Genomic DNA, 27899 nt, shown 5'->3' on the forward strand with positions numbered 1-27899 from the left:
TGTGGGGTTGTGAACCACTGAGGACTACGGCGGGACGAAGCCTCTCCGTCGTTTCTAGGTCACCAGTTTAATACATACATACATCCATCATATGCACAGCTATCTTGGCTGCGTGCAGACAAGCACAGAGATTTCCATGCTCCTGTCTTCTCTACGATCTTATACCTTATATCTCTCCTCGACATTAGCACTCATGTCTGAACAAAAGGCAGAAAGACTCGTTCCCATCAGAGCAAAATCCTTTTTGTCCCACTCCACCGGTCAGCCCGATCTCGAAATCCTTCTCAGCAGCAGGAATCAGAGTCTGGAATAAGCTCCCAAATTATGTTAAAGAACTGAATAGCATCTCCACTTTCAGAAGACAGTTAATGACATACCTAGTAAAGGAACAATAAGATTTACCATTGTCTCTGTACGCACTCGTCACTCTTCCACATCCATTTTGTAACCTTCCTCCTTTCCTAGTATTCCTAAACGATGCAGTGTCCTTAAATTTCTTTTCCCCAAAACTCACTATATCAGAAAACATCTATTTGGTACACCTATAAATTCTACTTATACTGCCACTATCATTATTGTTATGATTTTCATTATTTTCATTAGTAATATTATCACTATTAGTGTCAGCAGCTGCACTAGCGTAAATACTGCCATTGTTACCATTATAAGTTCATACTCAATACAATTTACTCACACTAACATTTCAGACTCTCACATTATTATAACACTTAGTTGTCGTAGTAAAATTGTTATTTCTTAGGTAGCTATGATGTAGAAAAGGTACTCTGTATGTGAAACCCTGGCACGATGTAAGTGACACCCTGACGGCTCAAACAAGGTCATGCTAAATAAATAAATAAATGAAAAATTAAACATAGATCGAAAAGAGAAGAAATCGAAATAATAAAGGCGAGCAAATACTACTATCGATTGTTAATATTTTCCCAAGAAACAGGATCGTGTCATCTGTAGAGGCTAGGCATAGTAGCCGATTGCAATAGGCACATGATTTAAACATAATGAAATAGGATGAATTAGGCCAACAAAAATGTTCAGTCGTGTTTCCACTTTCCTTGACAACATTGTGTGGTCTCTGGGTTAAGCCTTCAACTTAACACCACCAAGAAAACAGTTGAGCTCTCTGTTATATGGTAGTATCGTCGAGTGCATTGAGATACGACAAATGCACATCGGAGCCACAGAAGCCTTAAGTGGCTCCCTTTGCAAGATTGCTGTGGAAAGACGAGTTTTTTGGCAACTGGGTCTAGGTGTGGAAAGGCACCATGACTGATGATCGTACGGATGATTACATCTTCATAGGTGGTGGATGGTATATTTTTAACACCCAGGGGTCCACAGAAGAGGTACTACAACTAAACGTATGTGTGTTCACGAATGTTCTTGATCAAGACCTGGATAGTAATATCCACCTGTATCGAGCCGCTTTGATAAATGAAATTTGTGCAGGTGAATATTCACATTACACACACTGGTCAGAGAAGTCTCTAGATATGAACTCCACAGACGATTGTGGCATACAGTGGAGCGACGAAGAGCAGCCCTTCAGCCTTCGTCAAGGACATTTACATATCCCGGGCGAGTCCTTTCTTAGGAATAGGATCAGCTGTCGGTAGAAATGATATCTTGAGGACCAAATAGTGAGCATAACACGTCGCTGACAAGCATGTATGGGCAGTTATGGTATCTGTACCCCGCACTGAGATGGCATTTTCCTACTTTTTATGATCTATACGCCGCGATAACATGTTTTACACGCTAACGTTCTGTGCCCGACTCGGACACTAAACGTGATCTTTGTCTTTCGTGGGCATTGATCTACCAGTTGTGTTATCGGTGCTTGCCTCACTGTGCCAGTCGAAGTTACAAGCTGAGTCTTTTTTACGCTCTCTTTATTTTCAAAGTTCCACAATTGCTAAGTGTAGCTTATAATTCTCTAGAAAAGAGAAAAATAACTACCTAGTAACACCCATGCTTAAGTCAACTTCCCCGCTGTATTCTTTTCCCTAGAGGTTACAGACATGCATAATAGCAGGAGAGCATCTTTGGGGCTTGGAATGCATGGGAAAAAGGGAAAAAGGTTAAAAATTTGAGGTAGTCCATCGAGTGCACAAGTACACTGCAACTGCTAGGCCATTACACGTGAATGCTACGCATAATATTCCTTCATTTATAACAACTTATTTTTTGATTAGCTATTCTCACTGGCTGGTTGAAATTGGAAAAAGTTTCTTTTGCTTTTGCTTTAGTACCAAGTAAAATTATGTAATTATGAATCGTGTTGCGCGCTTATCGGCCCAGAAATATTATATTATTTATTCTTCCGTCCTCCGTTGATGGGGTTCTGGGAACGTAAAAGAACTTTCTTGATTAACATACAGAAAACAGAACACACATCTTTAAATTACTTTTTGCTCATTTATTCTCCTTGAGCATAATGATAAAGTTCCGAATGCGCACTTCCTTACATTTTGTTAGTAGTAGTAGTAGTAGTAGTAGCAGTAGCAAACTAACTGAATTTCTTTAATGGTTTAATAATTTCACATGTCTTGAAAATGGAAGTTTGTTTGGTTCCCAATAGCTACTGTTTCTAAAAGTTTTTGACCTGTAACTGGATTTTGATAGAAATTATTCTTAATTTGATTACACTTACTGATTACTGGTGTGTAGTGGATTAATAATATAATACATAAACTATTAAACACAATACTGACAAGATTTTCCCGATTGCAGTACTATTAAAATTGATAAAATACTCGCATTTGTTCCCATATACACACACGTCGGTGATATAGCTAGGAGCAGTTTTTCACATATGGAAAAACCTTACTTTTCCAGAGTAATTTCTTTAATTTCAGAAAAAGAAGCTGCAGAACACATAAAGGGACTGCTATCATTTCGAAATGTTGAACGAAAATACACACATCAAAAAAAGGTTGTGCATCACCTCGGTTCCGAGAGTTTCGGAACCTGTACAGAAAATTGGAATAGAGACCAACATAAACATCATTTCCGCCCCTTTTATTGTTCATGAAAACCACACATTTCATGTTGTACCACTTTACAGCGAGACTTTCAGAGGTGGTGGTCCAGGTTGCTGTACATACCGGTACCTCTAATACCTAGTAGAATGCCCTCTTGTTTTGATGCATGCCTGTATTCGTCGTGGCATACTGTCCACATGTTCATCAAGGCTCAGTTGGTCCAGATTGTCCCACTCCTCAACGGCGATTCGGCGTAGATTCCTCAGAGTGTTGTGTGATGCCCTTAGGTTAGTTAGGTTTAAGTAGTTCTACGTTCTAGGGGACTGATGACCATAGATGTTAAGTCCCATAGTGCTCAGAGACATTTTTGAACCTCAGAGTGTATGGTGGGTCACGTCGTCCATCAACAGCCCTTTTCAATCTATACCAGGCATGTTCGATAAGGTTCATCTCTGGAGAACATGCTGGCTACTCTAGTCGAACGATGTCGTTATCCTGAAGGAAGTCATTCACAAGGTGTGCACGATGGGGGCGCGAATGCCTCGCCAATATGCTGCCGATATGGGTGCACTATCGGTCGGAGGATGGCATTTACGTATCGTACAGCCGTTGCGGCGCCTTCCATGACCACCAGCGGCGTACGTCGGCCCCACATAATGCTACCCCAAAACAGCAGGGAACCTCCACCTTGCTGCGCTCGCTGGACAGTGTGTCTAAGGCGTTCAGCCTGACCGGGTTGCCTCCAAACACGTCTCCGACGATAGTCTGGTTGAAAGCATATGCGACACTCATCGGTGAAGAGAACGTGATGCCAATCCTGAGCGGTCCATTCAGCATGTTGTTGAGTCCATGTGTATCTCGCTGCATGGTGTCGTGGTAGCAAAGACAGACCTCCCCATGGACGTCGGAAATGAAATTGCGCACTATGCAGCCTGTGGCGTACAGTTTGAGTCGTAACACGACGGCCTGTGGCTGCACGAAAAGCATTATCCAACAAGCTGGCGTTGCTGTCAGGGTTCCTCCGAGCCAAAATCCGTAGGTAGCGGTCATCCACTGCAGTAGTAGCCCTTGCGTGGCCTGACCCAGGCATGTCATCGACAGCTCCTCTCTGTGTATCCTCGATGTCCGAACAACATCGCTTTGGTCCATTCCGAGACGCCTGGACACTTCTCTTGTTGAGAGCTCTTCCTGGCACAAAGTAACAATGCGGACGCGATCGAAAAGCCGGATTGACCGTCTAGGCATGGTTGAATTACAGACAACACGAACCGTGTACCTGTTTCCTGGTGGAATGACTGGAACTGATCGGCTGTCGGACCCCCTCCGTCTAATAGGCGCTGCTCATGCTTGGTTGTTTACATCTTTGGGCGGGTTTAGTGACACCTCCGAACCGTCAAAGGGACTGTATGTGTGAATGATACAATAGCCACAGCCAACGTCTATCTTGAGGAGTTCTGGGAACCGGGGTGCTGTAGAACATTTTTGATGTTTGCACACTAAAGTTATACTACAGGGATGGCTAGAGCCGGAATTCTGAAAACTGTCAAAAGATACAACACTCCCCCCTATATTAGTGATCAGTATCCTCCTCATTTTCCAGGTTAATTATGACATAAATAATCCAATAAGTATGTATCGATAGGAATTTTGCTACGTCGGAGGCAGAAGAGAAAAATGGACATGGGGGTATTGCCCTACAAACGCATTACTGTTTGAGTCCTTGTCTGTCATATAATTTTAATTTGAGTCATATCTTCATTCACGGTATCGTCTGTTTTCTTGTAACGAAAGATATTTTTCTGTGTTTTTTATTTTTTTTTAAATTTAAAAATCTACAGTTTCAGTACTTGTCTGATTATAATTACATGACACCACTGCATGCAAAATTCATTGCATTTGAGCATTACCGCATTTCTCTCATACTTGTAAGGGAAATATTTTCAATTTTTTTGAATATACACTCCTGGAAATTGAAATAAGAACACCGTGAATTCATTGTCCCAGGAAGGGGAAACTTTATTGACACATTCCTGAGGTCAGATACATCACATGATCACACTGACAGAACCACAGGCACATAGACACAGGCAACAGAGCATGCACAATGTCGGCACTAGTACAGTGTATATCCACCTTTCGCAGCAATGCAGGCTGCTATTCTCCCATGGAGACGATCGTAGAGATGCTGGATGTAGTCCTGTGGAGCGGCTTGCCATGCCATTTCCACCTGGCGCCTCAGTTGGACCAGCGTTCGTGCTGGACGTGCAGACCGCGTGAGACGACGCTTCATCCAGTCCCAAACATGCTTAATGGGGGACAGATCCGGAGATCTTGCTGGCCAGGGTAGTTGACTTACACCTTCTAGAGCACGTTGGGTGGCACGGGATACATGCGGACGTGCATTGTCCTGTTGGAACAGCAAGTTCCCTTGCCGGTCTAGGAATGGTAGAACGATGGGTTCGATGACGGTTTGGATGTACCGTGCACTATTCAGTGTCCCCTCGACGATCACCAGTGGTGTACGGCCAGTGTAGGAGATCGCTCCCCACACCGTGATGCCATGTTGGCCCTGTGTGCCTCGGTCGTATGCAGTCCTGATTGTGGCGCTCACCTGCACGGCGCCAAACACGCATACGACCATCATTGGCACCAAGGCAGAAGCGACTCTCATCGCTGAAGACGACACGTCTCCATTCGTCCCTCCATTCACGCCTGTCGCGACACCACTGGAGGCGGGCTGCACGATGTTGGGGCGTGAGCGGAAGACGGCCTAACGGTGTGCGGGACCGTAGCCCAGCTTCATGGAGACGGTTGCGAATGGTCCTCGCCGATACCCCAGGAGCAACAGTGTCCCTAATTTGCTGGGAAGTGGCGGTGCGGTCCCCTACGGCACTGCGTAGGATCCTACGGTCTTGGCGTGCATCCGTGCGTCACTGCGGTCCGGTCCCAGGTCGACGGGCACGTGCACCTTCCGCCGACCACTGGCGACAACATCGATGTACTGTGGAGACCTCACGCCCCACGTGTTGAGCAATTCGGCGGTACGTCCACCCGGCCTCCCGCATGCCCACTATACGCCCTCGCTCAAAGTCCGTCAACTGCACATACGGTTCACGTCCACGCTGTCGCGGCATGCTACCAGTGTTAAAGACTGCGATGGAGCTCCGTATGCCACGGCAAACTGGCTGACACTGACGGCGGCGGTGCACAAATGCTGCGCAGCTAGCGCCATTCGACGGCCAACACCGCGGTTCTTGGTGTGTCCGCTGTGCCGTGCGTGTGATCATTGCTTGTACAGCCCTCTCGCAGTGTCCGGAGCAAGTATGGTGGGTCTGACACACCGGTGTCAATGTGTTCTTTTTTCCATTTCCAGGAGTGTATTTAAGCTTTTAACATTACTGTACGTAGTTGCACTGCCACTTAAAATTTGTTAAATCAAAGATTCATGTTGTGGTGTTTTCTCAACTCCAGCAACATTAAAATTATGCTGTGTCCTTGGATGTCCTGGGATACAAAACTATTTCATCCTGGGTAAGAACATTAAATAAGTGCACCTCTATCAAATCTAGATCCCGTCTCCGGAAAATGAAATGGCAATGTCAGCATCTAACGATTTGATAATTCATGTTCCGTAGATTCACGAACAGTGGCACGATACATCGATGTCTGTGAAAAAAATAGGAGGATTTGAACACAAGGCACATATGAACACAAGGCACTTAATTGCAGAACTGAAAGTGGTGGCTGTCAGCCTCCCCCGGTATATGGCTATTCTTAAGAGCTACTTCTGCTGCCACTCTAATCCGCTGTCAACACATAACCACTTAGATCCCGAGGGAATGTTGAAGTATACCATAATACCAATAATCCAGATCAGTGGCCGTCAAATTGCGGCCCGCAGGCAGAGTGCAGCCCGATCAAGTATTCATGCGGCCTGCGCTTCTCAGCCGTGTTATGTAATAATATGCATGTAGTAACTAACAGCTGAATCCCAGAACATCAACTAACGTTAAGAGCGTCTTAAGAGTGTAGTTTTCCTGCTCAGTAACAAACGAAGGTAGTTAAAGACACAGTAAACTTTTACGATATGTTTAACTTTATTTGACGTAGCTGAATTGGGACATAAATTGAGTAAAATTCGTCGCTTACCTCATGGGCAGAGGAGTAAGTAGCGCGGACACTTCAGGGCTGAAGGATGTGAGAGAGAAAATGTTTTTTATTGCTCGTCTTCCAGTATTGACTGCTCACAGGCGTGCACGTTTCGTACCAATCATGTGCTATGGTATGAATATTGACACAGGAGTTACATGGATTCGTCAATGCATAATATTGAGACGGTCATCTTCAAATGAAAATGTAAGTAACAGTTGAGCTCGTGTATTGTATTCTGTGGGCTGCAAATCATCACAGCTGACGTTTGTCCACAATAGCGCCCTACAATGCTGACTGCCGTGGTGCAGTTACCGTGGTAACGGCAAAGAATTACGAAGCCGTCTCTAGAGGACAAGCTGGAGCGGGAATTGTCCGAAAGGCCGCATTTTGTGACTGAGCACGGGCAAGTGGAATGTGCTGTACTGGTCGCCTCCTTTGATCAGTGATGTAAAATTTGTGGTTGCCGTGACTTAACTTCTTGGCGAGTATTTTGAATTGCATTTCTTTATAGCACTTTTTGCTGTCACAGTCTCGTTGGTTTAGAGAAAAATTAATTTTTTTAAACTCTGCTGTATTTTGAAAAGCAATATTGTCTTTTCGGTATCTGCGAGAATTTTAACATTTTGTCATTTAACACTCCTTTCAATTGAGAAATATGGAAGGCATCGTGGTCACAGTACTGCACCAAATTTGGAAGATGTGTTTCATGAGGATGAGAAGGTTAGGATGCTATCACTTCTACAAGGCAACCTGATTTCAGGGAATATGTCAACTGATTACGTAATTTGCGGGAAACGTATTGAAGATTCATTTTATAGCTGAACTTAAGTATCCCAATCAGAATAGCTAAAATTTATTTTCCGATACTAGCTTCGATTTATTTACGGTAAATATCTTTTGTAATTCATACTTTGTTTCGTTGTCTCCAATACCACTGTAGAGCTCCTTTTTAGATACTCGATTCGATTTATTTTCAGGAAATGCTTGTTTTATTAATAAGTACTTGATCATAATATTTGTAAGTCGAAGTCAGTATTTTTACCGATACACTTAATTATCGTAATCAAAACTGTCTGTGTCATTTTTCTTTTTTTGTGCGGTGCAGTCTGAAGAGTTTCAGGATAATGAAAGCCTACACAATGACTACCAATCTGGCAAGCGATAAACTGTGTCAAACAATTTTCGCAGACTGATCTACACTCGCTGCAGAACTATAGACTCGTAGCAGTACAGTGGAAGAAACTCCTCACTCTGAGGGATGACGGAGAAAAACCAGGTGCGAATACACTCCTGGAAATGGAAAAAAGAACACATTGACACCGGTGTGTCAGACCCACCATACTTGCTCCGGACACTGCGAGAGGGCTGTACAAGTAATGATCACACGCACGGCACAGCGGACACACCAGGAACCGCGGTGCTGGCCGTCGAATGGCGCTAGCTGCGCAGCATTTGTGCACCGCCGCCGTCAGTGTCAGCCAGTTTGCCGTGGCATACGGAGCTCCATCGCAGTCTTTAACACTGGTAGCATGCCGCGACAGCGTGGACGTGAACCGTATGTGCAGTTGACGGACTTTGAGCGAGGGCGTATAGTGGGCATGCGGGAGGCCGGGTGGACGTACCGCCGAATTGCTCAACACGTGGGGCGTGAGGTCTCCACAGTACATCGATGTTGTCGCCAGTGGTCGGCGGAAGGTGCACGTGCCCGTCGACCTGGGACCGGACCGCAGCGACGCACGGATGCACGCCAAGACCGTAGGATCCTACGCAGTGCCGTAGGGGACCGCACCGCCACTTCCCAGCAAATTAGGGACACTGTTGCTCCTGGGGTATCTGCGAGGACCATTCGCAACCGTCTCCATGAAGCTGGGCTACGGTCCCGCACACCGTTAGGCCGTCTTCCGCTCACGCCCCAACATCGTGCAGCCCGCCTCCAGTGGTGTCGCGACAGGCGTGGATGGAGGGACGAATGGAGACGTGTCGTCTTCAGCGATGAGAGTCGCTTCTGCCTTGGTGCCAATGATGGTCGTATGCGTGTTTGGCGCCGTGCAGGTGAGCGCCACAATCAGGACTGCATACGACCAAGGCACACAGGGCCAACACCCGGCATCATGGTGTGGGGAGCGATCTCCTACACTGGCCGTACACCACTGGTGATCGTCGAGGGGACAATGAATAGTGCACGGTACATCCAAACCGTCATCGAACCCATCGTTCTACCATTTCTAGACCGGCAAGGGAACTTGCTGTTCCAACAGGACAATGCACGTCCGCATGTATCCCGTGCCACCCAACGTGCTCTAGAAGGTGTAAGTCAACTACCCTGGCCAGCAAGATCTCCGGATCTGTCCCCCATTGAGCATGTTTGGGACTGGATGAAGCGTCGTCTCACGCGGTCTGCACGTCCAGCACGAACGCTGGTCCAACTGAGGCGCCAGGTGGAAATGGCATGGCAAGCCGTTCCACAGGACTACATCCAGCATCTCTACGATCGTCTCCATGGGAGAATAGCAGCCTGCATTGCTGCGAAAGGTGGATATACACTGTACTAGTGCCGACATTGTGCATGCTCTGTTGCCTGTGTCTATGTGCCTGTGGTTCTGTCAGTGTGATCATGTGATGTATCTGACCCCAGGAATGTGTCAATAAAGTTTCCCCTTCCTGGGACAATGAATTCACGGTGTTCTTATTTCAATTTCCAGGAGTGTATAAGCTAAAGAAGAGCACTTTGTAAACGGGCCTTCCTAAAGACATAACGTTTGCCGACGGTAGGCAGGATGTAGTAGCTGTTATGCTATAATAAGTTAGATATTTTACGTACATCTTTAGCACCATATCTTCGATCGGTGCCTGATAACGTAAAAATATTTGTTGCCTTCCCTCCAACAAGTCTTACGTCATAGCAATGATACTTGTAGAGTACTTGCATACCTGAAGAAAATCAATGTCGATTGTACCAGCGAAGGTATAGGACCTCTTTCCCATATCAATTGCCGGCCGGCGTGGCCGAGCGGTTCTAGGCGCTACAGTCTGGAACCGCGCGACCGCTACGGTCGCAGGTTCGAATCCTGCCTCGGGCATGGGTGTGTGTGATGTCCTTAGGTTAGTTAGGTTTATGTAGTTCTAAGTTCTAGGGGACTGATGACCTCAGAAGTTAAGTCCCATAATGCTCAGAGCCATTTGAACCCATATCCATATTTGAGTATAACTCTGACTAAGACTGGTTTATTTGTGGATTTACGAATCCTGCCAACTTCATGATCATCAGGCTGTTTCTTACACGTAATTTGCGTTCTTCATCCCTTACCAGTACATTAATTTAGACACAAAGGCCGCAAAAGGTTTCATATTTTGAGTCGTATCCTACATTTAAAAATAACAACAGATACATTAATAGCTATAATAAAAAAAACAACTATTTGTATTTGTAAAGCGGACAGTAATGGAGGTAATATTAAATACTGTGAGCGCTGCTAGCGATTGATTTGAGGGAAGTGACAGAAGAGAGATGGAGAAAGAGACAAACTTGAGGAAACAGAGGAAGAAAAGTGGCTGAAGAGCGAAGAAGAAAAAGCGCATTTTCTTAATTTTTTCGCTAGGATACCGGCCACTGTGTTAGTGTTTAAGGGATATACCACTATGAACTTCAGTGTTTTGGTAAGTGCAACATGATATGGAATTTTTCGAAAACAGCGCTTTACAGAGGCGGACAGCAGAAATCGTGGAGAAGTCAAAGCAGTTATTATGCATTTGCTTTATTTATTTACTAACTGTTACCCGTAGCTGCGCTAGTTTAGTTACGATGAGTGATGCTTAGTAAGCTACTGTAGTGCAGTAACGCCAGCTGCCCTGACATGTCTACTTGTTCGGATAAGCATAGCTCGTGACATGCTACACACAGTAGCCATACATTAATCAACGTGTACATTAAGCAACAAATTTAATAATTTTTATTGTGGTTTATTTTCACTGGCTTAAAAAAGGTGTTCCATTGCCTACTGTACCCTTTCATAGACTTTTTTTAAGTTTCTGAAGTATCCTATGTTATTCCTCAGGCTTTAAGCTATCTCCAACAAAATTTCACCGAAATCAGCTAAGCAGCTTAGTAATGAAAACGTAAGGTACAGAGTTACTTTCAAGCTTATTACATTATAGTAGTCAAGTGTAGATTAAAGACGTTGAGGGTTGTGTAAAAGATGTATTCATTACCTTGACTCGTAATGTGTAGGGCATGTCAACCAATAAAAGCATTTTCACAAATATGATGAAGTTCAAAAGTCAAAGAGAGAGAAAATAGCTTTTTCAAAGACTAAATATTGTACCCTAATTCACGTTTTATTCGTCAAATCAATAAATGTCTTGTACTACAGACTTTCTAAAGTTGCATATGACGTTCCTCTGCGTTCAAGCTTTCTTCATACCAAATTTCATCGAAATGGGTCCAGCGGTTTTGTCGTAAATTTAGTATGGAATGTTGAATAGCTGGGACATTACGTAAGGTACATCTTATTTTTCGATTGTGCTGAGATGAAAGGTACACAGATGTAGCAGTCCCGTAATCCCTTTGGCAACGACCATCACAGATGGGCGCATGGGACACTGGCTACGTCGAACAGGTGGACGCTAAAGACTTAACCCACACAAACACTCATTGTTAACCTCTAAGTCACCTAGAGTTTTTTCTGTTCGTGTTACGTTGGGATATGAGACGAGCGAGTGACCTCCCAAGTTTCTATTTCACTTTCTATGTAAATATGTTTTTTGGATTTTTGAGGTCGTGAAGGCAGATTGAAGTCTTTCTGGCGTTCCAGTACTGTTTTCCGCCTAGGTAAGGCACTAACACATAACTGCCATCCAATCCACCACGATTTTTTGATGCTGCACTGGGGTGTCGCCAAAAGAAGATATTCGTTGAACGACTAGTTTTAGATTGGTATTAAAATTACCTGGGACTTTTTTGTATTTATTTACGGGCTCAGACTCGGAGGCTATCTGCACACTGAACGCATACTGCTAATAACGCGGGTCGATTTCGCTGTTGGTGTCCTCAGGTTTTGCGGTTAAGTAAAGCTCTAAGCATCGTTGTGAGCTTCAGAAGAAACTTTTCCAGGGAAGGGCAAGATTATAGAATTGCCTTTTTTATGTAAATGAGATGGTTAGTTTCGACAAATCTCATGCCTTAAGAACTGAATTTTGTTGGCGATGCTAGGAGCTTATTATATCCCAGAAAATTGATGGTTATCCACTCACTATAAAAATGAAAACTCTGTACTCCATATCCTCTTGTCCCTTCTCCTCCCTTGCGAATGCCTATGGACGTCGTTATTTTTGGCTCATCGGTATACATGTAACACACGGTTCAAATAGAAACATCTGAAAGACAAATGCACATTTTACATGATGGTGGAACTAACGATTAGAGATGACGCAAGAGCACAAATGTAACAAAACGAGATAACGAATCTCGACCAGAAACTGGCCACTCACAAATAATAAATACCCGAAGATTGAGAGGTAATAACAAGCCAAAAAAAAAAAAAAAAAAAAACGAGCGGAGATTTCACCGTCCTACAACCACTTCCCATAAATGCTCATGACAGCAGGACGTGAACAGCCGAAATGCTCGTTCCTAGGCGCAGGGCCATAAGTGTCTCTCCGTCAAAGTCGCCTGTGTCAGTGGATTTCTCCATCTTCGAATTTGTTTTGGCGCGAAAAGAGTAGGCGTGTACTGTTAGAGAGTAACGGTAGCTGGAGCGAGATGTGACCCCAGAAAAGTTGATTTGCGTGTTCAAAACAGTTGCTGTTGGTGTGTGTACGCCAGTGTGCCATGTAATAGTGCAGACGGTGTGCGTAATGTAAAAGTTAAGCCGAATATAATCAGTTAGCTAATCATAGAAGACGTATTCCAAAACTTCGCTTTCAGTAGACTGTTGACTGGCGGGTAGTCACTTGCATGCTTAAGATACGTCCTGTTACGAATGAAAAACCAGTATGTCTGTCAAGACAGATATTACGCCTTCCCCAGTGCTTTCGAATACTGCTATAGTGGGACTGTCATTAGCTATACCTTCAGACAATATGCAGTAACATCTATAACCACATCTGCATGTACACTCATATTCTGCAAATTACTGTCAAGGGCATGGTAGAGAACGTTTCCCGTTGTACCACATGTTAGGGTTTCTTAGCTTTACATTCGAGTACAGAGTGTGGGAAGATGGGGTTTCTTAGCGTTACATTCGAGTACAGAGTGTGGGAAGATTGATTGTACACGTTGTGATTAGTCTCGAAATCTCTACTGTCAGGTATACATAGAAGGTTGTAACATATTCCTAGATTCTTCACTCAATGCTGCTTGTTGAATACAGTTGTCGTCGCCACCAAGCATCTGTCAGTTCAAATTTTATAGCACCTCTATAGTTTTTTCCCACCAGAAAACTAAATCTGTGAGCACCAGCGTTGCCATAATGTAAAATGTATCATCGCTAAAACGGTACCTCATTCGTCATTGTTTCGCTGGTACAGGGTGTAATGGGCGTGGGTGACAATGTTTCTAGCGGTGACTGAGGACAGTGTTCTCTACAACATTACATCAGTAGTCACATCATTTGCAGACTAATAATTACAGCTATTACAATCGTATGTTTTTAGGTCGGGTAGTACATCCAAGCTCATACGGCAAGAGTGAACTGTTAACGGTTATTTTCCCTAGGCAGTAGGTCAGATGTTGCAGTGCGGATGGGTGGACACAAAGCAGTTATTCTACAGGGTGTCTGGAAAGTCTTTCCCTGATTGCATAAATTGATAACTCAGGCTAGAAGTAAGATACAAATATGAAACTGGTGTCTAATTGTTTACAAACTATCAAAGTTTTTTTCACGCATTAGTAAACTTCCACATGATCAATCTTGGTAACACGTAGCACATCTAGGCGATATTTAATTTCCGTCCACACATTAGCCAACATCACTGGACGGATCGATTCAACGACTGTGGTTATCCGTTGCCGCAGGGTTTCAAGGTCTGGTACACGTGTTCGGTAGACCTCGTCCTTGACATAACCCCATAAAAAGAAGTCTAATGGAGTTATGTCAGGAGAGCGTGGAGCCAAACCGTTGGCCCATCACGACCAATCTATCGCCCAGGAAAGGTCATATCGAATAGGCACGGACGTCCAAACCCCAATGAGGCGGTGCACCGTCTTGCTGAAACAAGACATCGGGGTGATACTGAAGCAGCTGAGGAACCGCATACAGTTGCAACATGTCCAGATACACTGCAGATTTGATGGTGGCTTGAGCGAAGAAGAATGGCCCGATAATTCGATCGTGCAATAGCGCCCACCAAACATTCACCTTTGGACTGCCTCTGGTGCACTCCATTACCTCGCCAGGGGGTTGTGAACCCCAAATGCGCACATTATGGTGATTCACTACTCCACTGACAAAAAAGGTCGCTTCGTCGGAAAAGATAATTCGTCTGAGATAACCATCATCGTCCTCAATACGTGACAGCATTTCGACCACAAAGTCATATCGACGTGTACTGTCATTGGGCAATAAGCCTGAACGATTTGCACTTTGTATGCACGAAACAATAAACGTTTGTGTAAAATGACATGGAGAGAGCTTTTTGGCATCTGTAATTCACGTGAGATCTTGCGCACCGACTTCTTCTGACTTCGCAGAAAAGACTGCCCTACAGCTTCCACCCTGTTTGCTGAGGTTCTTGGTCGACCAGACCTCGGAAGGTCAGCAACCGATCCTGTGTTCTTGAACTTCTCATACGAGGCTTTACTGCTCTTGACATCAGGTGGATTCCTTCCAAATGTTGTCTGCAAGCGTCTCTGCACTGTGGTTGGTGATCGTGTCTCATGGTACCACAGGACACACTGTGCCTCTTCCTGATTGGTTAACATGGCTTCTTGGACACTGCACCTCATCCACTACTTACGTATTGCGAACCTAAAACAGAAAAAAAACTTTGATAGTTGTAAACAATTCGACACAAGTTTCATATTTGTATCTGACTTCTAACCTGAGTTATCAATTTATGTAATCAGGGAAAGTCTTTTCGGCACCCTGTATACTGAAAGGCGTAGCCCACTTAGGGGTGCACTTACGACTGTGCAGAAAACATCATGTCGTAAAATTTGTGACGTGTTGAAGGGAAGACTGCTCGATTGACAGAAAAAAATAAGCGGCATACAGATGTGTGTACATAGGAAGGAACTAGATATAGAAATATCTGAACTTATACCCATTACGCCCTGTATACTTCCGTTATCTCGTCACGTGCCCACAATGGCACCAGGCGCCATTCAGTCTCACGGTGGGCATTGGTCAAAATGTTTTAGCTTATATTTATTGTTGTAGCAAAACTTACTCTGAAGGCTGTGCTTAAAATAACGTGTCATCTATTAACAGCGACCATTGTCGGCCCACGATGAAGACATATGCAATTGTCTCGTACGCACTTACTCAGGTAGCCAGTCCGGTCTAACGCCAGTAAACGTCGTCGCGTGAGTGATTTGTGTCTCGCTGTAAAGCCATTTAAGTGGCAAGACAAACTGCGTCAGTAAGTCGTTCATTATTTTTACTCAGTTCTTACGTTTACTTATCTTCGTGGCTGTCGACTGGCTATGTGACTTATGTAGCACCTGAGAAGTGTACAGTTACAACCACATCTCCCCTTTACAGTGTTTGTCTGATGTCTTATTTCCATATCGTTGCTGAACATGTCTGACTGACGTTTTGCACTATAAATATCTTCTCCAGATTTGAATGCTGCCGAATTGTTTCAGCAAGGCATGTTATCACCGGCACCACTAAAACTTTGTATATCATAATTTTATTTGCTCTGAAGAGCAGGCTAAATTTAAGAATTTTTCTGGGGCCATTTCTGGCGAACAACGTTCGTTTTTCGATTTTAGAGCTGACATTGTTCTTGCAGTTTACTTCTGATCCAAGATAAGTGAAAATACGCATGACAAACTTATATGAACTATTTCCCATGAAAGGGAGTTTCGTTAGGATAATCTTTCTTAGTTAAAGACATATTCTTAGTTTACACACTTCGTTTGTTTTCCATAGCAGCTTTATATTCTTAGTGTACACATTTCGTATGTTTTCCGTAGTAGCTTCATATGCTTAGTTTATACATATCGTTTGTTTTCCATAGCAGCTTTCACTAAGGCGGTCAATTTACTGTGAGTCTTTAACTCGGTGTGGACAGCTTCGTTCGGTCAATATTGTCATAGACTGATCAGTACTCTATAAAGAACTGATGTGTATCAAGACAAATTCTTTCATTGTTCTAGTATTTGTCGCATGATGGAGAGACGACAAACAGCAGATCCTTCTTGATCATCGACATCTTTTTCGGCATAGAATGCAGGCCTACCAACGAGGATCTTGGAGAATATTGTACGTGCCGTAGGTAATAGAAAAATTCCTCTAACTTTTAATTTTGAGTATATACGATCTGAAAGGTCAGGAAAACCAATCGCTTTCCGTGGTTCCTATACATTCTGCAAAACATTTCAGACAGAAGCTTGGAGGATACCTTCGAAAAACCCAAAGGTTGATCAATTCCCCGTGTAACGCAATTCAGCTAATTTTCTTTTCCCCGTAAAATCAGTGGGTGTAGGACGATAAAAGCTTAGAAAATTTGTTACGTGTTTGTCACCAAGAAAACATTAACGCAATCAGAAGGAATACTTTAGGCTCTAGCTCAATCTCAAATTGTAATGTAGGTGATTTTTCCTACTGGCTGTGTCATCATTAGTTAATATACTAAGCAAGGCAGATAAGGCCCGGATTCGGATTTCGCGAGCGCCGGGGTTCGCTTCCCCTTCAATCATCCATATATACGTTTTTCACCGTTTCCCTGAAGCGCTTAAGGCAAATGGTGAGAAGATTCATTTGTAAAAGGAACGGTTGATTTTCTTTGTAATCCTACCTCTACTCTAACTTATATTATCTCTAGCGGTGTCATTGTGGGGCCGGCCGAGGTGGCCGAGCGGTTCTAGGCACTTCAGTCCGGAACCGCGCGACTGCTACGGTCGCAGGTTCGAATCCTACCTCGGGCATGGGTGTGTGTGATGTCCTTAGGTTAGTTAGGTTTAAGTAGTTCTAAGTTCTAGGGTACTGATGACCTAAGATGTTAAGTCTGATAGTGCTTGTCATTGTGAATGAGACTTTAAACTTTAGTCTTTCTTTTCTTCCTGCTAGTACACTGAAATATTGTGGTTCAATATTATAAGTATCACTGGAATTGTGAAAACGATCATATTCCTAATTACAATTATTTACTTTACTCCAAACCGCTCAAGTTGTCTCAGTTTCTCGTTTAGCTTGGCGCCCTGTGAGACCTTTGGAGAAAACAGAACCACTTGCATGAATATCAAGAGCTCAGATGGAAATCCAGTTCTAAGCTAAGAAGGGAAAGCGGAAAGGTGGAAGGAGTATATAGAGGGTCTATACAGGGGCGATGTTCTTGAGGACAATATTATGGAAAGGGAAGAAGATGTAGATGAAGCTGAAATGGGAGATACGATACTGCGTGAAGAGTTTGACAGAGCACTGAAAGACCTGAGTCGAAACAAGGCCCCGGGAGTAGACAACATTCCATTAGAACTACTGACAGCCTTGGGAGAGCCAGTCCTGACAAAACTCTACCATCTGGTGAGCAAGATGTATGAGACAGGCGAAATTCCTACAGACTTCAAGAAGAATATAATAATTGCAATCCCAAAGAAACCAGGTGTTGACAGATGCGAAAATTGCCGGACAATCAGTTTAATGAGTCACAGCTCCAAAATACTAACGCGAATTTTTTACAGGCGAATGGAAAAACTGGTAGAAGCCGACCTCGAGGAAGATCGGTTTGGATTCCGTAGAAATGTTGGAACACGTGAGGCAATACTGACCACACGACTTATCTTAGAAGAAAGATTAAGGAAAGGCAAACCTAAGTTTCTAGCATTTGTAGACTTAGAGAAAGCTTTTGACAATATTGACTGGAATACTCTGTTTAAAATTCTGAAGGTGGCAGGGGTAATATACAGGGAACGAAAGGCTATTTACAGTTTGTACAGAAAGCAGATGGCAGTTATAAGAGTCGAGGGACATGAAAGGGAAGCAGTGATTGGGAAGGGAGTGAGACAGGGTTGTAGCCTATCCCCGATGCTATTCAATCTGTCTATTGAGCAAGCAGTAAAGGAAACAAAAGAAAAGTTCGGAGTAGGTATTTAAATACATGGAGAAGAAATAAAAACTTTGAGGTTCGCCGGTGACATTGTAATTCTGTCAGAGACAGCAAAGGACTTGGAAGAGCAGTTGAACGGAATGGACAGTGTCTTGAAAGGAGGGTATAAGATGAACATCAACAAAAGCAAAACGAGGATAATGGAATGTAGTCGAATTAAGTCGGGTGATGCTGGGGGAATTAGATTAGGAAATGAGACACTTAAAGTAGTAAAGGAGTTTTGCTATTTGGGGAGCAAAATAACTGACGATGGTCGAAGTAGAGAGGATATAAAACGTAGACTGGTAATGGCAAGGAAAGCGTTTCTGAAGAAGAGAAATTTGTTAACATCGAGTATACGAGTAGATTTCAGTGTCAGGAAGTCGTTTCTGAAAGTATTTGCATGGAGTGTAGCCATGTATGGAAGTGAAACATGGACGATAAATAGCTTGGACAATAAGAAAATAGAAGCTTTCGAAATGTGGTGCTACAGAACAATGCTGAAAATGAGATGGGTAGATCACATAACTAATGAGGAGGTATTGAATAGAATTGGGGAGAAGAGGAGTTTGTGGCACAACGTGACCAGAAGAAGGAATCCGTTGGTAGGACATGTTTTGAGGTATCAAGGGATCACCAATTTAGTACTGGAGGGCAGCGTGGAGGGTAAAAATCGTAGAGGGAGACCAAGAGATGAATACACAAAGCAGATTCAGTAGGCACTGGGAGATGAAGAAGCTTGCACAGGGTAGAGTAGCATGGAGAGCTTCATCAAACCAGTCTCAGGACTGAAGACCACAACAACAGCAACAACCCTCCAACAACAACAACAACCCTGTGACTGACCTTGCGCACCATCTCTAATGACCTCAAAGTTTACTTTGGCAAATTTCTTTCGTTTTGTTGCTTTACAGACCAGCTTCATAGCAAGAAGGATTGTCAAATGCGAAAGCTCTTAGGTACCAGAAAGTGTGTCATAACGTTGAGACTCTGTCAGAGAAATGTTGTCGCAAGACAGTTTGTGCTGAGAAACTATCTATTTCATCCACAGATTACTCAGCAGTTAAGAGAGTTACTGTAAATCTACAAGACACATTCATCAATAACTTGTTCAGTCCTGTTTTTCAAAGGTTGTGGTCAGTTTGATAGCTCGCCTCCTGGAGAAGCAATAAAGCATGTTCCGAGTATCTAGATCCAAATTAGGTACTTCTGTAAAATCGAAAGGACCAAGGATGTTTATGGAGCAGTGTCAAAGAACTTCATTAGCAGTGTAAACAAGGATTGGGCGTGTGGTGAGTCCCTAACTAAGTGGAACAAAGTAGTGCGAGATGTTGAATTCCAAAACTAATATTTTTTGGACTGATTCATTAGTGATGGCATGCACTTTCAGTGACTCACTGTTTCCCAACGCATTCATCGAAAAATAGCAACAGCGCTGGCTGTGCTTGTCTACAGGAAACAGCGGCACAGCGAACAACGAGGAGCGGAAGCCTTCACTTCTTCAGTGAAGGTCGGAATGCCTTTGAATGCTCTGCTCGCCTTTGATCGTTTGCGAAAGTGGCTGTTTACGTCGCTCAGCTTTACTCATCAATGAGCTCAGAAATTTTTTTATTCTTCATGGAAACTGTCGAGAACTTGAAGTTTGTAGAAAGCTATTTCTTTCTCTTTCTTTTCCAGTAGCTCAGTAGTTGCTTCAAGTGAGATTTCCGTAGCGGAATATGTATTACGATTTACGCATAAAGTGGCACGCTTACAATAAGTCAGTTCGTTGTAAAAATATTTATGTTACTCATAAATCAGTTATATGTACAGTATTTAACAATCATTTTCTGAGCATTGCTGATGAATTAAATAAAAATTTAGTTTCTACAGGGAATAATGTAATTCTCTTGACAGATGCCTTTTCGAGATCGATGTCTGAAATACTCCTCTGTGATACAGACAAGGGGGTAGATTGAGTCAGTAATTAAATCCGTGAAGACTAAGGACTCTGACTGATATGATGAAGTGCCTAGCAGAATATTAAAGTACTGTTCTGCACATGTTAGGCCTGTATTTAGCCATATTTGTAATTTTTCCTTTAGTAATGGTCAGTTTCCTGAACGATTAAAGTACTCAGTAGTGAAGCCGCTTTATAAAAAGGGAGAAAGAGGTAATGTAGACAATTTTAAACCTGAATGAGATTGTCACTCTGCAGCGGAGTGTGCGCTGATATGAAACTTCATATCAGATTAAAACTGTGTGCCGGGCCGAGACTCGAACTCGGGCCCTTTGCCTTTCGCGGGCAAGTGCTCTACCAACTGAGCTACCCACGCACGACTCACGCCCCGTCCTCACAGCTTTACTTCTGCCAGTACCTCGTCTCCTACCTTCCAAACTTAACAGAAGCTCTTCTGCGAACCTTGCAGAACTAGCACTCCTGAAAGAAAGGATATTGCGGAGCCACAGCCTGGGGGATGTTTCCAGTTTTAATCTGCCAGGAAGTTTCAATTTTAAACCTATTTCTATGACATCAGTGTTTGCTAAAGTTATTGAAATGTCTGTGTATGTAAAAATAATTGATCATTTTATATCACATAATTTGCTATCAAATGTACAGTTCGGCTTTAGAAGTTGTTAAACAACTGAAAATTCTATATTCTCTATTCTCTGTGAGCTACTGGATGGGTTAAACAAAAGGTTCCGAACGCTATGCATATTTTTTGATTTAACTTAGGTGTTCGATTGTGTTGATCACAAAATATTGCTCCAGAAGTTGGATCATTACAGAACACGGGGAGTACCTCAGAATTGGTTCACCTCTTACTTTAGCAACAGACAGTATTCACTGTTTTGAGAATGGGCTGTGATGTGGGGTCTGAGTGGCGTACTGTCAAGTGGGGGGGGGGGGGGGGGGGGGGCCCAGGGACCAGTGTTGGGGCCACTCCTGTTCCTTATTTATATAAATGATATGCCCTCTAGTATTGCGGGTAACTCTAAAATATTTCTGTTTGCTGATGACACTAGCTTGGTAGTAAAGGATGTTGTGTGCAACATTGTCTCGGTTTCAAACAGTGCAGTTAATGACATACGTTCTTGGCTTGTAGAAAATAAACTAACGCTAAATCACAGTAAGACCCAGTAAGACCCAGTTTCTAACACACAATTCAACAAAACGTGGTATTTTAATTTCACAGAATGGGCATATCATTAGTGAAACTGAACAGTTCAAATTTCTGGGTGTTCAAATAGATAGTAAATTGTCGTGGAAAGCTCCAGTTCAGGAACTTGTTCAAAGACTTAATGCTGCCATTTTTACTATTCGAACAGTATCTGAAGTGAGTGATCGTTCGACACGAAAATTAGTCTACTTTCCTTATTTTCATTCGCTTATGTCGTATGGTATTATATTTTGGGGTAACTCTTCCCATTCCAAAAGTATATTTTTTGCTCAGAAACGGGCGGTTCGGGCAATAAGTGGTGTAAGTTCACGAACCTCTTGTCGAACCCTGTTCACGAGTCTGGGTATTTTGACATTGGCCTCTCAATATATATATTCCTTGGTGTCGTTTCTTGTTAACAATATTAGCTTTTTCCCAAGAATAAGCAGCTTTCACTCAGTTAATACTCGGCAGAAATCAAAGATACATTTGGATCGGAATTCTTTAACTCTTGTGCAGAAAGGTGTGCAGTACACTGCTGCGTTCATTTTCAATAAGCTACGACTCGAATTCAAAAATCTTAGCAGTAATCCACGCGCTTTCAAATCGAAACTGAAGAGTTTCCTCAAGGGTCATTCCTTCTGTTTTGTCGAGGAGTTCCTTGAAAAATTAAGCTGATTCTTGTTGTATTGTTGATTGTGTTTACTGAAACTTATGGCTTGACTTTTTTCGGGTTCATAAACATTTTATTTTATCTGTTATTACTTTTATGTTGCGATTTTATGTACTGACACGTTCTATGACCTTGGAGATTTGCTCCAATTTGGTTCTACGGAACTTGATGTATGAATAAATAAATAAAAAATCGAGGCTATTACATTGTTCTTGTGTGTCCACATCTGTTCGACTATTGGAAACTGAAGTGAGAAATGATACAAAATCTTTCACCTACTCTCCCCCATACTATTGATACACTGACGAAAATGAGAAGTGTACATCATAAACACCTTGACCAAACGCTGTCAAACTGATATTCTAGTTTTTCCATGGCTGTGGGATATGTTGAGTAAAGTGCCATCCTTATGTGAGCTTACGTCCGGTACAGAAAGAAGCCACTGCTGCAGATGAAGAATGGCGTGAGGGCACGATACCGTATTGTCGGCGCCAAACGGTACTGGAACTTAACAGTTCGAGATCATAATACAGAGAGCGCAGAGGACTTGCACGTGCAGCTTATCACCATCTTTAGATCTTTCAGAAAGGTCGAATCATTGGCGTGATGGTCGTGGTAACATCTTATCGTCGGATCCACCGGCAGTTCGCAGTAGTGCAGTGACTACAAGACGTGACTAGATGGACTCAGGGCTACAAACCAGCAACAGGCGTAGAAGAAGGACGGCACTGCGAGAAAGTCATAGGATTGTTCGACTCGCTCTGACGAATAGACTATTAGAACAACTGAAATCTGGGCTAGTGTTCACCACGCACCTTTGAGGGCCGATTACTGGAAGCTGGATTGAGATCTAGAGCTGCTATGGCTCTTTCATCACTGACACCAAACCATATTAAACAAAGACCTGCATGGTGCAGAGCCGGGGTCAACCGGGATATGTAGTGGCATTTCCTCGGTTTCAGCGACTGTTCTCGCTTCTGTTTGTGGCTGCTAGATCGACGCCAAAATGTCCGTAGACGACCTGGTGAAAAGTCACAGGAGGCAGTGATTCTCGAGATAACTTCGTCTCCAACTCGTAGAATAGCGATGGCGAAGAAATTAAATATGGCAACGGGACGGATTTTGGTAACTGAAGGGTGACTGACTGGTCATCAGGATGTGACAAAAATGGTAAACTGGGCTTCGCACTAGATTTAGAACAACTGACCATGTTCTAACTGCACGTGAAACAATTAATAGGACAATTAAATATCGTCAAACTCTTTGCATAGACTTTATCGATTTTGAAAAGGCGTTCGATTCGATCAGTCACCCGGATACTTTAGCGGCTCTAAGAGAACAAATGAAGGAAGGAAGATTAGGTTTAACGTCCCGCCGATATCGAGGTCATTAGAGACGGAGCAGAAGCTCGAATACTGTCAAGGAGGAAGAAATAAACCGGCCGTGACAGGAACCATCCCAGCATTTTCCTGGAGCGGTTTAGAAAAATCGCGGAAAACCTAAATCGGGACAGCCGGACGTGGGTTCGAACCGTCGTCCTCCCGAATGCGACTCCAGTGTGTTAACCAGTTCACCACCTCGCTAGGTCTAAGAGAATAAGAAGTAGAGGGGGCGGGGGCTATATTAAAATTTTATACAACATATGCAAAATCTCCACAGCGTCTATGAATGTTGGTGAAGAAACCAATGAATTTATCATTGAAAAGGTTGTATAACAAAGCGACTAACTCCAAAACTTATTTTCAGTATCCATAGAAAAAGCGATGTGAATTGGGAAATAAAAGGTATCCAAATTCTGGGATAGGGATTAAACTGTCTGAGGTTTAAAAACACTGTTTTTTATTTGCAAATAGTATAGGAGAATTTCAAATTTTAGGTAACGAACTGAAGAGGGACTAAAAATGAACTATGATGAAACCACGATCATGTTGAATGGCTGGATACCAGATGGACATATGTTTGTTGGTAAATTGAGCCGGTAGGATTGCGAAGAATACCCTGGAGGTTTCAGGTCTAAGATGTCGATTGAGCTGAAGAAAACAGTTTTTGAGCGATTTATACTACCAATAATAACGTGTGGTTGTGAGATATGGATATTAAATGAGTTCGTTGTTAGAAAGCTCATAATAGCACAAAGAGGGATGGAAATATCGGTGCTGAGCTGCACAAATAAAGACAGAAGGAAAGAAAGCAGTAGGCATCAATAACAAAGGCCCGTGATGTAATGGAAAGAGTAAATACCTCTAAATGTCAATGGGCTGGTCATGTTGAAACGTCACCTTTGGAAAATTTATGAATTGCGGTGCTGATAAACCTCTTACGTTATTTGATTTTCAAACAGCTGAGCAGAACTGAACGTACTCTGACATTTCTCTCCTTACTTATTCTGATCAACACTAAACTGACACACAATACTTTTAGCGCAACGCAGTCTGACTTTCAAGAATCCCTACAAAAGAATGGCCCTGACTAACAATAACCTATACCTTTCATGAATCATTTACCTCACAAAAATCTTCGTTACTCGAACTACTGCAATACAGCATGCGCCAATACTGCCAGCTAAATAAAATATTCTAACTACTGAAGGAACTAACTACTGATAGGCATAGTTAGCAAAAGAAAGATTCTGATAGAGAACAAACAATGTATTTACCTTAGTAATATTCAAAAGTCATCATATATACATCAGTTCATGATATACAGTATTACAAATTTACTGTTTCTGATGGACACACGTCCAGATCGTCCGCTCTCAAAATTCTGCCATCTCTCTCCCCACATCCACCACTGCTGGCGGCTCACCTCCAACTGCGCAACGCTACGCGCTGTTCACATCCAACTGTCCAACATTACAATAGCAAATATTCCAACAATGCAAACCAATCACAGACTGCACACAGCAGTCAGTGATTTTCATACAGAGCGCTAAGTGGCGTTACCAACATAAAAAACCTAAACAGCCTACTTACAATGTCACTAGAGGAAAGCAAGATGGATGGTCAAAACAGACATTAGATTTGAGACCAATTTACCGAATACCAAGACCACCGGACAGACGGAACAGCGACTTACGAAAGGCAGCTAGATTCATCTGGCAATGGGAAACTGAAGTTCGGAAGGATTGGAAAAAACCTGCTAGGATCCTGTGTTCAGTGCTATCTAAAATGGGTCACATCACCAAGTGACTGACGTGCCTGATGACGATGTGTGATGAACATATCCAAGTTGTTGTTGTTGCTGTGGTCTTCAATCCAGAGACTGATTTAATACAGCTCTCCATGCTACTCTATCCTTTGCAAGCTTCTTCATCTCCCAGTACCTATTGCAATCTACATCCTTCTGAATCTGTTTAGTGTATTCAGCTCTTGGTCTCCCATTACGATTTTTACCCTGGACGCTGCCCTCCAATACCAAATTGGTGATCCCTTGATGCCTCAGAATATGCCCTACCAACCTATCCCTTCTTCTAGTCAAGTTGTGCCACAAATTTCTCTTCTCCCCAATCCTATTCAATACATCCTCATTGCTTATGTGATCTACCCATCTAATCTTCAGCTTTCTTCTGTAGCACCACATTTCGAAAGCTTCTATTCTCTTCTTGTCTAAACTATCTATCGTCTACGTTTCACTTCCATACATGGCTACATACCCAAAAAGTATGATAAATATTGGACAGGTACTTCTTGGAATAAAACTTCCCGTTTCCGTCAGAGTAATTCATGTCGGGTGTTCTGACCCTTAAGTACGCTGCGAAACAACATAGCCTGCTGTGGCGCTCTAACGATGAAATATTGATGTTTTGTTCTGAACGTTGTGTCGCTTCATTGGCCGCGATCCTTGCAGAAGCAACGACATGTTTCCTCCTGCTATTAACAAAGTTACCAAAAGCTTGCCAGATGAAAGTCTAATTTTAAGAAGAAACAAATATCAAGCGTGCACATATCACCTGTACCGCTCAGTGCTGGGAAAACCCCAAGCCACTGGGACGTTTACTTTCTTCCTGTGCGTCAAACTTGCGCCGATGTTTGTTCAGTGTGCTCCCTGCCCTAGGCCGTCGTGTCAGCCGGCCTTGGCATGCCACGCCCTCGCCAGTTTCCGGCACGCTGAGCTATTGTCGGGAGGAGTCCTCTGCGGTGACCGCCTTAACGGAGCGTGGTCGCCTCAAGGTTGCGCCGCACAACCGCCCGACCGCAATGGTACCGTTGCCGATACCCGCTTAATTGGAACTATTCCCGACGACGATCGTTCGAATAATTGGCGGGGGAACGGGAGCATCTAAACCGCAGAGCAAAGGAAAATAACAAAAATAAAAGAGGACTGGCAGTATCCAAGACCGATCTTAGGCGCTGTGGCAAGGTTATGGCTTTGCACAAGGACTGTGCAGTGAACAAGATGTCCACCTTTTTCCCTTCCAGGAATCTGATTTTCACAGAAAAAAGACTTATCGTAGGCAAATAGATTTTTCATTTGATTATTGTTTGTATCTTCAGAAAGCGACTGTTACTGCATGGTCTTAGATCGTTCTGTACAACATGGGATAGCGCTTTACAGTTCATACAATCTAGGGAAGGCGCTCCTAACAGTAACCTGCATAAAACGTTTTTATTGCCCCAGACAAGTTTCTCCGGCCGTTACTTTCGTTCAACAGGCAACAAGGTCATAGTAGATTAGCGTTGGGTGAGTTCTGATATAGGGACGGCATAGTCAAAAAGCTTTAACTATTGCAATTTCGAGAAGTAAAAGCTGCGGCTGTTGTGTGATAGAAATTGTTCAAAATGTTCAAATGTATGTGAAATCTCATGGGACTTAACTGCTAAGGTCATCAGTCCCTAAACTTACACACTACTTAACCTAAATTATCCTCAGGACAAACATACACACCCATGCCCGAGGGAGGACTCGAACCTCCGCCGGGACCAGCCGCACAGTCCATGACTGCGGCGCCCCTGACCGGTCGGCTAATCCCGCGCGGCTAGAAATTGTTGATGATGTACAGCAACAACCAACTACAAATTGGCTCCAGGTTATTTTATTGAAAAAGTACCATTATCGGTCTCGAAATGATTAAATTCATCGTCAGATAGATTGCATGCTTTCGCCAAAACAAAAGGTTTGCTGGTGAGTTGCCCTAGGACAAACAAAAATTCACAGTTACAAAAGTGTACTGGTGATCGTTTCACTACAGACTTGTGCTGGAATGCAACTTACGAGAAATGTCTGCCTGACCCATCTGATTTTACAGTTATTCTCCAACGAATCATATTCGTGTTGTTCGTGTTTTCATACACACACACTCACAGACGTTGGTTTTCATCCTATATACTTCTGTTGGGTCGCAAAACAAATTACCAATGCTCACCAGCTTGTTAGGACTCATTTATACTCAAGAGCCAAAGAAACTGCCTCACCTGCCTAATATCGTGTAGGGCACCCGCGATCACGCAGTAGTGCCGCAACACGACGTGGCATGGACTCGACTAACGTCTGAAATAGTGATGGATGGAATTGAAACCATGAATCCTGCAGGGCTGCCCATAAATCCGCGAGAGTACGAGAGGTGAAGCTCCTTCTGAGCAGCACGTGCAAGGCATCCTAGATATGCTCAATAATATTCATATCTGGGGAGTGTGGTGACTAGCGGAAGTGTTTAAACCCAGAAGAGTGTTCCTGGAGCCACTCTGT

The 27899-nt window shown here is 43.3% G+C and overlaps 1 non-coding gene across 1 annotated transcript; it reads right to left on the reverse strand.

Moving 5' to 3' along the window:
• Positions 1-20642: 20642 nt before the first annotated feature.
• Positions 20643-20717, reverse strand: Trnas-cga (transfer RNA serine (anticodon CGA)). Its single transcript has one exon. It is a non-coding gene; the product is annotated as a tRNA-Ser (tRNA).
• Between the last annotated feature and the right edge of the window lie 7182 nt (positions 20718-27899).

Source organism: Schistocerca serialis, chromosome 1 (genome assembly GCF_023864345.2).
Source record: "Schistocerca serialis cubense isolate TAMUIC-IGC-003099 chromosome 1, iqSchSeri2.2, whole genome shotgun sequence".
Lineage (NCBI taxonomy): Eukaryota > Metazoa > Arthropoda > Insecta > Orthoptera > Acrididae > Schistocerca > Schistocerca serialis.